This window comes from Schistocerca americana, chromosome 2, assembly GCF_021461395.2.
Source record: "Schistocerca americana isolate TAMUIC-IGC-003095 chromosome 2, iqSchAmer2.1, whole genome shotgun sequence".
Taxonomy (NCBI): Eukaryota; Metazoa; Arthropoda; class Insecta; order Orthoptera; family Acrididae; genus Schistocerca; species Schistocerca americana.
In genome coordinates this window covers 657,534,889-657,547,396 of record NC_060120.1, presented here as the reverse complement: position 1 = coordinate 657,547,396, position 12,508 = coordinate 657,534,889, and the positions used below count along the sequence as shown (strand labels likewise).

Genomic DNA, 12,508 nt, shown 5'->3' with positions numbered 1-12,508 from the left:
GGACCTTTGCATTTCGAGGGCAAGTGCTCTGCCATCTGAACTACCCAAGCACGACTCACGCCCCGTTCCTCACAGCTTTACTGCTGCCAGTGTCTCGGTCCGGCACACAGTTTTAATCTGCCAGGAAGTTTCACATCAGCGCACACTCTGCTGCAGAGTGAAAATCTCATTCAAAATGGTTCAAATGGCTCTGAGCACTATGCGACTTAACTTCTGAGGTTATCAGTCGCATAGAACTTAGAACTAATTAAACATAACCAACCTAAGGACCTCACACACATCAATGCCCAAGGCAGCATTCGAACCTGCGACCGTAGCGGTCGCTCGGCTCCAGACTGTGGCGCCTAGAACCGCGCGGCCACTCCGGCCGGCAAAATCTCATTCAAGCGGTTCAGTTGTTTCCCACACATGGCATGACATGCGCTAGTCAAAATACACATGCAACTCATGCATAAGGTCATTTCCTTACGTTTAGCTAAATTGTTTAGCTAAATTGTTGTCTTCGCCCACGATCAAAGCGCCAAACAGGCGAAGTTCGTCACACTAACTACGTCCAAAAGCAGATAGTTTCAGACGACGATCGCTGGGAAGGCCCATGTGTGAATAACTAAACAGACGTTACAGGGTGAATCAGAAGCCCACTGAGAAAACTTTGGAGGTAGTTCAGGGATATTTACTGGTCGTCAAACAGTAACTCCATTCGTGAGTTTTCTTAGGCTGGCCGGTGTGGCAGCGCGGTTATACATCTACATCTACACTTATATTTCGCAAGCCAACCAACGGTGTGTGGCGGAGGGCACTTTACGTGCCACTGTCATTGCCTCCCTTTCCTGTTCCAGTCGCGTATGGTTCGCGGGAACAACGACTGTCTGAAAGCCTCCGTGCGCGCTCGAATCTCTGTAATTTTACATTCGTGATTTCCTCGGGATGTATAAGTAGGGGGAAGCAATATATTCAATACCTCATCCAGAAATGCACCCTCTCGAAACCTGGCGAGCAAGCTACACCGCGATGCAGAGCGCCACTCTTGCAGAGTCTGCCACTTGAGTTTGCTAAACATCTCCGTAACGCTATCACGGTTACCAAATAAACCTGTGTCGAAACGCGCCGCTCTTCTTTGGATCTTCTCTATCTCCTGCGTCAACCCGATCTGGTACGGATCCCACACTCATGAGCAATACTCAAGTATAGGTCGAACGAGTCTTTTGTAAGCCACCTCCTTTGTTGATGGACTACATTTTCTAAGGACTCTCCCAATGAATTTCAGCCTGGCACCCGCCTTACCAACAATTAATTTTATATGATCATTCCACTTCAAATCGTTCCGTACGCATACTCCCAGATATTTTACAGAAGTAACTGCTACCAGTGTATGTTCCGCTATCATATAATCATACAATAAAGGATCCTTCTTTCTATGTATACGCAATACATTACATTTGTCTATGTTAAGGGTCAGTTGCCACTCCCTGCACCAAGTACCTATCCGCTGCAGATCTTCCTGCATTTCGCTACAATTTCCTAATGCTGCAACTTCTCTGTATACTACAGCATCGTCCGCGAAAAGCCGCATGAACTTCCGACACTATCTTCTAGGTCATTTATATATATATTGTGAAAAGCAATGGTCCCATAACACTCCCCTGTGGCACGCCAGAGATTACTTTAACGTCTGTAGACGTCTCTCCATTGATAACAGCATGCTGTGTTCTGTTTGCTAAAAACTCTTCAATCCAGCCTTCCGGAAGTCAAGGAAAATAGCATCTACCTGGGAGCCTGTATCTAATATTTTCTGGGTCTCATGGACAAATAAAGCGAGTTGTGTCTCACACGATCGCTGTTATCGGAATCCATGTTGATTCCTACAGAGTAGATTCTGGGTTTCCAAAAACGACATAATACGCGAGCAAAAACCATGTTCTAAAATTCTACAACAGATCGACGTCAGAGATATAGGTCTATAGTTTTGCGCATCTGCTTGTCGACCCTTCTTGAAGACTGGGACTACCTGTGCTCTTTTCCAATCATTTGGAACCTTCTGTTCCTCTAGAGACATGCGGTACACGGCTGTTAAAAGGGGGGCAAGTTCTTTCGCGTACTCTGTGTAGAATCGAATTGGTATCCCGTCAGGTCCAGTGGACTTTCCTCTGTTGAGTGATTCCAGTTGCTTTTCTATTCCTTGGACACTTATTTCGATGTCAGCCATTTTTTCGTTTGTGCAAGGATTTAGAGAAGGAACTGCAGTGCGGTCTTCCTCTGTGAAACAGCTTTGCAAAAAGGTGTTTAGTATTTCACCTTTACGCGTGTCATCCTCTGTTTCAATGCCATCATTATCCCGGAGTGCCTGGATATGTTGTTTCGAGCCACTTACTGATTTAACGTAAGACCAGAACTTCCTAGGATTTTCTCTCAAGTCGGTAGATAGAATTTTACTTTCGAATTCACTGAACGCTTCACGCATAGCCCTCCTTACACTAACTTTGACATCGTTTAGCTTCTGTTTGTCTGAGAGGTTTTGGTTGCGTTTAAACTTGGAGTGAAGCTCTCTTTGCTTTCGCAGTAGTTTCCTAACTTTGTTGTTGAACCACGGTGGGTTTTTCCCGTCCCTCACAGTTTTATTCGGCACGTACCTGTCTAAAACGCATTTTATGATTGCCTTGAGATTTTTCCATAAACACGCAACATTGTCAGTGTCGGAACAGAAATTTTCGTTTTGATGTGTTAGGTTGTCTGAAATCTGCCTTCTATTACTCTTGCTAAACAGATAAACCTTCCTCCCTTTTTTTATATTCTTATTAACTTCCATATTCAGGGATGCTGCAACGGCCTTATGATCACTGATTCCCTGTTCTGCACTTACAGAGTCGAAAAGTTCGGGTCTGTTTGTTATCAGTAGGTCTGAAATCTGCCTTCTATTACTCTTGCTAAACAGATAAACCTTCCTCCCTTTTTTTATATTCCTATTAACTTCCATATTCAGGGATGCTGCAACGGCCTTATGATCACTGATTCCCTGTTCTGCACTTACAGAGTCGAAAAGTACGGGTCTGTTTGTTATCAGTAGGTCCAAGATGTTATCTCCACGAGTCGGTTCTCTGTTTAATTGCTCGAGGTAACTTTCGGATAGTGCACTCAGCATAATGTCACTCGATGCTCTGTCCCTACCACCTGTCCTAAGCATCAGAGTGTCCCAGTCTATATCTGGTAAATTGAAGTCTCCACCTAAGACTATAACATGCTGAGAAAATTTATGTGAAATGTATTCCAAATTTTCTCTCAGTTCTTCTGCCACTAATGCCGCTGAGTCGGGATGTCAGTAAAAGGAGCCAATTATTAACCTAGCTCGGTTGTTGATTATAACCTCCACCCATAATAATACACAGGAACTATCCACTTCTACTTCACTACAGGATAAACTACTAACTACTACAAACAGCGACAAACACGCCACCACCGGTTGCATGCAATCTATCCTTTCTAAACACCGTCTGTGCCTTTGTAAGAATTTCGGCAGAATTTATCTCTGGCTTCAGCCAGCTTTCTGTACCTTTAACGGTTTCAGCTTCGGTGCTTTCTATCAGCGCTTGAAGTTCCGGTACTTTACTAATGCAGCTTCGACAGTTTACAATTACAATATCGATTGCTGCTTGGTCCCCGCGTGTCCTGACTTTGCCCCGCGCCCTTTGAGGCTGTTGCCCTTTCTGTACTTGCCCGAGGCCATCTAACCTAAAAAACCGCCCAGTCCACGCCACACAACCCCTGCTACCCGTGTAGCCGCTTGCTGCGTGTAGTGGACTCCTGATCTATCCAGCGGAACCCGAAGCCCCACCACCCTATGGCGCAAGTCGAGGAATCTGCAGCCCACACGGTCGCAGAACCGTCTCAGCCTCTGATTCAGACCCTCCACTCGAGTCTGTACCAAAGATCCGCAGTCAGTCTTGTCGACGATGCTGCAGATGGTGACCTCTGCTTTCATCCCGCTAGCGAGACTGGCAGTCTTCACCAAATCAGATAGCCGCCGGAAGCCAGAGAGGATTTCCTCCGATCCATAGCGACACATATCATTGGTGCCGACATGAGCGACCACCTGCAGATGGGTGCACCCTGTACCCTTCATGGCATCCGGAAGGACCCTTTCCACATTTGGAATGACTCCCCGCGGTATGCACACGGTGTGCACATTTGTTTTCTTCCCCTCTCTTGCTAGGCGCTTCAGTCTGGAACCGCGCGACCGCTACGGTAGCAGGTTCGAATCCTGCCTCGGCCAGGGATGTGTGTGATGTCCTTAGGTTAGTTAGGTTTAAGTAGTTCTAAGTTCTAGGGGACTGATGACCACAGAAGTTAAGTCCCATAGTGCTCAGAGCCATTTGAGCAATTTTTTGAGTTTTCTTACCCTCATTTATCACTATATTTATATTGTACAGATAATGACTACAGAACAGTGCTAACGTCGACGATATGTGCTGTGGCTCTTGATTAAAATAAATAAATAAAATAAACTTGTTCCGTTCACTCACTATACTTACTGGGAACAGTAATACCCAGCTTTACTTTTGCAACTGAAGCTTCCACTCAGTACTGCACTGTTAATTGTACGTTGATAATGACACACAGCATCACGGCACTATCGACGAGTTTACTGACGAAGAGAGTATTCTAGCACACGCTTTCACTGAATGGATTGCTCTGAGTTGACAAAAGTTGTGGGATACCTCCCAATATCGAGTCGGACCTTACTTTCGAGCAGCGTAGCGCACCAGCTCGACATGGCATGGACTCAACAAGTCGTTGGTTGGAAGCACCCTACAGAAATACTGAGCCATGCTCCCTGTGCACCCGTCCATAACCGCTAAAGTGCAGCCGGTGTAGAATTTTGTGCACGAGCCGACCTCTCGATTATATCCCATAAATATTCGATGGGATTTATTTCGAGCGATCTGGGTGACCAGATCATTCGCTCGAACTGTCCAGAATTTTCTTCAAACCAGTCGTGACCAACTGTTGCCCAGTGACATGGTACATTGCCATCCATAAAAGTTCCATCATTGTTTGAGAACACGAATTCCATGAACATCTATCTGCATGTGGTTTCCAAATAGCTGAACATAACCATTTCCAGTCAATGATCGGTTCAGCAAGACCAGAGGACCCCGTCTATTCCTAGCAAACCGCTATGGAGACTCAACTAGCTTGCTCATGCCGGCCGCGGTGGTCTCGCGGTTCTAGGCGCGCAGTCCGGAACCGTGAGACTGCTACGGTCGCAGGTTCGAATCCTGCCTCGGGCATGGATGTGTGTGATGTCCTTAGGTTAGTTAGGTTTAAGTAGTTCTAAGTTCTAGGGGACTGATGACCACAGCAGTTGAGTCCCGTAGTGCTCAGAGCCTAGCTTGCTCATCATCTTGTTGACAACTTGGATCCATGATTTCGTAGGGTCTGCGGCACGCTTGAGCGCTACCATCAGCTCTTACCAACTGAAATCAGGACTCATCTGACCATGCCACGGTTTTCCAGTCGTCTAGACTCCAAGGGATATGTCACGAGCCCAGGAGAGGCGCTACAGGCGATATCGTGTTGTTCGCGAAGGCACTCCCGTCGGTCTTCTTCTGCCATAGCTCATTAACGCCAAATTTCGCCGCACTGTCATAAGGGATAAGTTCGTCGCACGTCTGCGGTTATTTCAAGCAGCAATGCTTGTCTGTCAACACTGGAAACTCCTCTGCTATTGGTCATTAAGTGAAGGCCGTCGGCCACTGCGCTGTCTGTTTTAAGAGGCCCTGCCTGAAATTTGGTCTTCTCTGCGCACTCTTGACACTGTAGATCTCTGAATTCTGAATTCGCTAACGATTTCCGAAATGGAATGTCTCTTGCGTCTAGCTCCAACTACCATTCCGCGTCCGAAGCCAGTTACTTCATGTTGTGCGGCCATAATCACGTCGGAAACCTCTTCCTATAATTCGCCGCCATCTGTATTCATGTATTTCACTGTCCCATTACAGCGCCATACTGGGCTGTTCTCGCAGCGATGGCAACCACATAACAATATTGAACGTGTAAGGTAGTTGATGGTGCGTCGCTGTACGCTCTGCCATGATCATCGTGGACGATATTTTGAACAAAACTTGTCAGGAAATCGATCTACATTTGTTACGTACTGAATATCAATAATTCAAAAACAGTTTTCCTGCCTTTATGTAGACAGGTGTGACACCACCAGCAGGCGACCAATGGTGAAAACGCCCAGAAGATGACCCCTACGTCGGGTTGAAACCTGTTGGCGGCATAATAATAATAATAAATGCGATGAAGACTGTTTTGAATTATTGATTAATCATACTAATCGCTGCTTCTCTCCACAACCATGTTGTCCAAAAATCTGTCACGTACTGTTCTGTACGCTCACAGAACAGACTGAACGCACTACGCTAAAAGCTGTGTTCTGGTTGATGGTTACTGCACTGCTCTTTATTTTGGGCTGTACATTTCTGGTGATTGCATATTCACGAATTTTTCAGTACTGTGAAGGTATTTCACCAGAAACAAAGATAACTAGGTAACAAACCGGATAAATTATAATAACATTATTACTCTGAAAGAAGCCGCCTGAGACTAAGGGTCCCTCCTAGGAAAATCCCTAGTCAACCTCGGACATTCTGTCGGTGGAGTTTGGGTTCATCCCGTGTATTGTTCTACATCTCCAACACCTTGTCGCCTGTTCGTGGCTTCACGGTCCGACCAGCTTCGCCCCTTCCGAGATGCTTGTTCCCGGGCACCGGATCTTAACATTCTACCCTTTGTCAAAATCACCCATGTCACAGGATTTCCCCGTTTGCGATCGGTATCGTCATTAGAATGACTGACCTGCCCGGATATCCGAGCGCCTTAAAGTTCCCACTTACGTGGCCCAGAGAGGAACGGCCGACCCGAATATAATATGTTCGGTGGATTAATGACGAGAATCGGTGTGCCGGTCAGCTTGGATGTGGTTTTTAAGTGGTTTCTCACATTCGACTAGGCGATTACCAGGCTGGACCTACGTCTCGCCTCAGTTACACGATTTAAAAACATAGGAAAACGTTCTTCCACTTGCACGTGAAGATAACGCTACGCACAGACACAGGTAGATGAGGTAGACAAATTCCACCTTGTGGGAAGTAGTGGTATCAGCACACATAATGCCATTAACAATGTTATAGTCAAAAATAACAAGCAGATCCTGTGGAAGCAAGGGATAAAGTCAGGAGAGGAACAAGAAAATCGTTACTAGAATGATTTCTCTTTCGTCTCTGCTCCGGTTACATTCTTTCCTCACCAAGTTACATGCCCGCAACGTCACTCTCTCGGTGGGGAGGAGTCATGATGTTATGGCTCATCGGCGCGTGTTCTAACACATTTCTTCCGCTCAGAAACTGCGTCTTCTCGGTATTTAAGCCTCGCTGCAGCTGCTGACTCCAGCAGTCTCACTATTACTCCTACGTTCTCTGCCCTACTGTGTTTTTTTTTCCTATAGGTCCATTCAGTCATTTGCTCGTTCACACTTTTAAAGTTTTAGTTCCTAGATGGTTATAAAAATCACATAGGCAAACGCGATCTTGACGTTTTAAATATTGTGTCTCACTTTCATTTATACAGTCCACATTAAGGAATTTAGCTCTTCATGGTTTATAATGCTAGGCGAATTTTGAAACACTCTTAGTTTCTCTCGGTCAGGAAGTTCCGTATTCTCCAATAGTTGATCATCCCTTTCAGGGTCAAGTGAGACAAGGAATCCTTTGGAGAGAGGAGACATTCGGGTCTCTCTTTTTGAACAGCTGACAAATGTTTCAGAGTTCCGCAATGAGACTTCAAGCTAGACAGCTTTGTAGACAAGAGATTGCTACGTGTCACACAGAAAGGCTCGCGAAAGGAATGGCGTTTGACGCAGTCGTAAAAGATTGCCTACCCTTGTGCTTCACTCTGGCAACATATCGTCTCATGAAAAATCGGATGGTTTTCTGCGTTCTATACTTTTGATGAAGCTAATGTATAACGGAAATCTGGATGCAAATGGTCATGTCTGGACGCATGAGCTGCAGTTAATGTCGTTTTTAGCACCCGAGGATAGTCGTTTATTTGATTGTGGCAGTTTTGAAAAATAAGTGACATAAGGCTGTTGAGTCCAAATGGTTCAAATGGCTCTAAGCACTGCGGGACTTAACATCTGACGTCATCAGTCCCCTAGACTTAGAACTATTTAAACCTAACTAACCTAAGGACGTCACACACATCCATGCCCGAGGCAGGATTCAAACCTGCGACCGTAGCAGCAGCCCGGTTCCGGACTAAAGCGCCTATAACCGCTCGGCCACAGTCTATTGAGTCCAATCATGATTATTTTAACATGTGATTTTTTAAATGTGATACAGGTATGCCATATATCGGAAGAATAGTCAATGGTCTCCATTGGCAATCACCACCACCCTTGGGAATCCGCCAAAATTCGTCCAACAGAAGGCAAGATTCTAAAATGGCAGTTTTTTTATGTAATTGATTCGGCAAATTTGAAGAAGTACCATGCGCCGAAAGCTACATTCCACAACAGGAACACTATCTTCAATGATCTATAGTTCTAAACCCAAAACGGTACAGTCCGAGTCACAGGTTCCAGAGGTAACAAAAATTCAATGTTCGGTCTTTCATATGATTATTGACCGAATTTAAAAAATTTAAATGCTGTCGTAATCTACTCATTAAGAGGTATAATATCAAGGGAAAGGTTTAACACAAAAGTCAACTATTAAAGTTATCAACTGCGAACATATCTTGAGGCAAAACTCACAGCGCTCAAATACCCAGACCATATTCGTACAAATCAAACCATATGGTTCCAGAGACCTTTTAAAGTCTCAAACATCTATGATGTATATATGCTGTTTAAAGCGACGAATGACAGTTTGTACCAACGTCGGGATTTGAACCCGAGTCTCCTGCTCACGAGGCAGTTGCGGTAACCACTACGCTACCATGGCACAGTGGCTTTGCACAATTGCGCAGACGACCCTAGCACTCCTCCTTCGTCCATTCAAATTCCAGTTTACGCCTCAGCCCACATCATATCGAGGAGGGAGGAGTGCTTGGTTAGTCCATGCAGTTGTGCAAAGCCATTGTGCCATTGTGCCAGGATGGCCTCGTGAGCAGGAGACTCGGGTTCAAATCCCGACGTCGGTACAAACTGCAATTCATCGCTTCAGACAGCATATATACATCATAGATGTTTGAGACTTTAAAAGGTCTCTGGAACCATACACTTTCATTTGATTGAAGCACCTATTCCTGAATTTGAGGCAGGATCTCCGTTTCGTTTGACGCTGAGGTGCTATTCCATTACAGTTGGAGAGTTTTTGCAGTGCTTTTCGAGTTTAATAGGAATACCAAGCGGCCAAACTTCTTTTTTGAGAGAGGCCATTTAGCTGGTTCCAACAAATTTTACACATAATTTCAAACCTTTTCAAACCTCTACCTACCGGAAACAGCCTACAGAATAATGAAGTGAAACAAGTTACTGCCTTTTAGCTGTTCATGTGGTAAAGATTATTAATTTGTTACTTTTTCACTACTAACTCTATCTGTAGCACATTTTTCTGGCAGTATCTACAGGGTGAAAAGTATTTAAACCGACAAACTCTGGGAGGTTTTAGGGGACATCAAAACAAATATTTTTCCCTAATGTCATTTTTTCCTATGAAGATTATTTAAACCGGTGGAGGCCCTATTATGCTCTTCAGTTGTTAGAGGCCGTATTACGATCTTCAGTTGTTAGAGGGCGTATTACGCTCTTCAGTTGTAGGCAACTTCTGTCCACCAGTGTATTATTGCATTGTCTCTGTTTACTAACATGAGCAATACACCTGGAGTGTGTACACTGATATGGTTGGTGCGTACTACGTAGAGCACAACAACGGACGAGCTACACAGCGGGTTTATCAACAACAATATCCTAATCGCCGTATCCCGCATCATACGACCTTTGCTGCTGTGTACCAACGTCTGCGTGAGACCGGATTTCCATCCTCTGTGTTGTTTACCAATGAAGCAACGTTCGGGCGTGATGGAGTCTTCAACATGCACAATTCGCATGTTTGGAGTGAGGGTAACCCACATGCCACAGTTACTAGCGCTCATCAAGCGCGGTTCTTCATTAAAGTGTGGTCGGTGTTGTTGGGGACTGTTTAATTGGGCAGTATCTTCTAACTAGGCCGTTAAATGGCAGGAACTGTTACAATTTTCTCGCAACAGCATTTCCAGAATTGCTGGAAGACGTCCCGCTCCCTACAAGACAACGCGTGTGGTTCCAACATGACGGGGCCCCGGCAGATTTCAGTCGTCGTGTGAGTCGATTCCTGGACCGACGGTTCCCAGAAACGTGGATTGGCAGAGGTGGTCCTGTAACATGGCCTGCTCTATCCCCAGATATGTCCCCTCTGGACTTTTTTGTGTGGGGAGGGAAGCGCAACCTTGTTTACGCAGCCCTTGTTGCATCAGAAGAGGATCTGGTTGCCCGGATAGCAGCAGGAGCAGGAACAATTCAGGATAATCCTGGGGTTTTTGCCCGTGTCAGACAGAACATGATCCGACGGTGTGTTTACGTGTCAATGGAGGCATTTTTGATAATCTACTGTAATTGGAATTGGATTGTGTTCATGTGTTGTCTCTTTGTCATAAAATAATGGAAAAGTGTTTGTTGGTTTAATTAATTTGCCACCAGAGAAATCTTCCTCTACTGGTTTAAATAGTCCTCGCAGGAAAAAAATGACATTAGGGAAAAATATTTGTTTTGATGTCCCCTACAACCTCCCAGCGTTTGTCGGTTTGAATATTTTTCACCCTGTAGATACACCGTAGACGTATCTGCAAAATTATATCACTTTATGAAATATAATTCAGGAAATATGGAATCATGAATATACTGATGCTTTTCTTAAAACGAAGCGCAAACTACCCATAGGCCAATATACTCATCCAGTGTTGGACAATGAGTGCTCCTAGCGAATTACAACAAAGTGATCTGTGAAGTAATTAGACGTTCGGAGAACTTTTGCACATTGGCGTCGAGTCTTTAACTTACCATATTTTGTAATGTAAGTTACCTTCATACCAAAAGGAAGCATATTTTTTAATACATGCAAGGTACACGTTCTTATATTATTGATATCATTGTCAAAGCCATCTGTTCTGATTTAATGAACTGAAATTAAATCCTCAAGTGATTATATCAAATTTATTCAAATATCAATAATGTCAGACTCACACTGAAAATATTAAGAGTCGAAAATCGAAGAAAAGTCAGCATGAGAGAGAAAACTGTTCTAGATATTAAAAAATACAAAAAATAAATATTCCATTTATGAATACCCTTCAAAATAAGAAATAAGAAATAAACTCTAAATAACACCCACACAAATTTGTTGTAACCCGTAATAACGATTTTGCTCATAAAACCTTATGATTATATTTATTAACGGATTTATTGGGATCATTTCATACCTTCTGTTATCTGATATTATGTGGCATAATTTATTTTCAACTAAATGAGTTAGGGAAGTTACATTCTTGGGCTACTATTGTCCTATTTAAGTTGCTTTATGCGCGTGTGGGTGTTTCACTTATTGGGTTCGTTAAACTGCTGCTTTTAGAGTTCATATACATTCGAACTTTCCTATTTTTCCTGGACGCTAATGCACCAGTTGCGGCGGGGCGGGGTTTGTCGTCGTCGCTCGTTCGTAGACTCTCTCTCTCTCTCATTGTCCACCTACCTCAGTACGGCTTCCTTACGACGTCCCTTCACTCTGCAGTAGTAGGTACTCACTAGGCCGTGTAAAGCAGCGTTGACGAAACCACGACCTAATACCTCCCACACAGCGGCCGCTTAACTCAAGTTGCGAATCAGTTCCTGTAAGTTCATTTTATCAGATTTCGGGTGGTGGGTAAATGCGGTTTACCTGCAGTAAGCCTTTTGAAATTTCAGTAAACTGGTTTTTATTCTTAAGGAAGCACATAAATTTACTATCAACTCCGAATTTACTGTTTTAACTGCTCTACTATTCCCATCTCACAGTCTGTACAAAATATTCTCACACGAAATCAAACAGCCAGATTATCTTCCAGTCCGACCGGATTAATGTTCGATCTGACAGTTACTGACCCACTACTATAGCGAGTTGAAACTTCGGTCGTATCAGTGGTCTTCAAAGTTGGAAGCGCTCGCCCAAGTACTCCATGAAGTATTGTATACTGTATATGCCACGTGGAATTTCACTAAGACCGTAACATCACACTCTCACTACACATCAATTAATTAATCAAATTCTCCTCACAATGTTCGTAACTTAAACTGCCTAAGTCACGACACCTCCGATCAGCAATGAACTCAATGGGTCTTCCTTTTACAAGTTATTTTCTCGGCGACATTTAGCACGATGTTACACGTACGAAGGTTGGCTAGCGAGTCTCTTGATGCCACCCCACTCTATGC

General features: G+C 44.2%; 1 protein-coding gene across 1 annotated transcript in view; it reads left to right on the top strand.

Annotated features, from left to right (window-relative positions):
• LOC124596245 overlaps nt 1-12,508 on the top strand; it is a 65,543-nt gene that overhangs the window by 40,062 nt on the left and 12,973 nt on the right. The gene's annotated exons all lie outside the window — the stretch shown is intronic.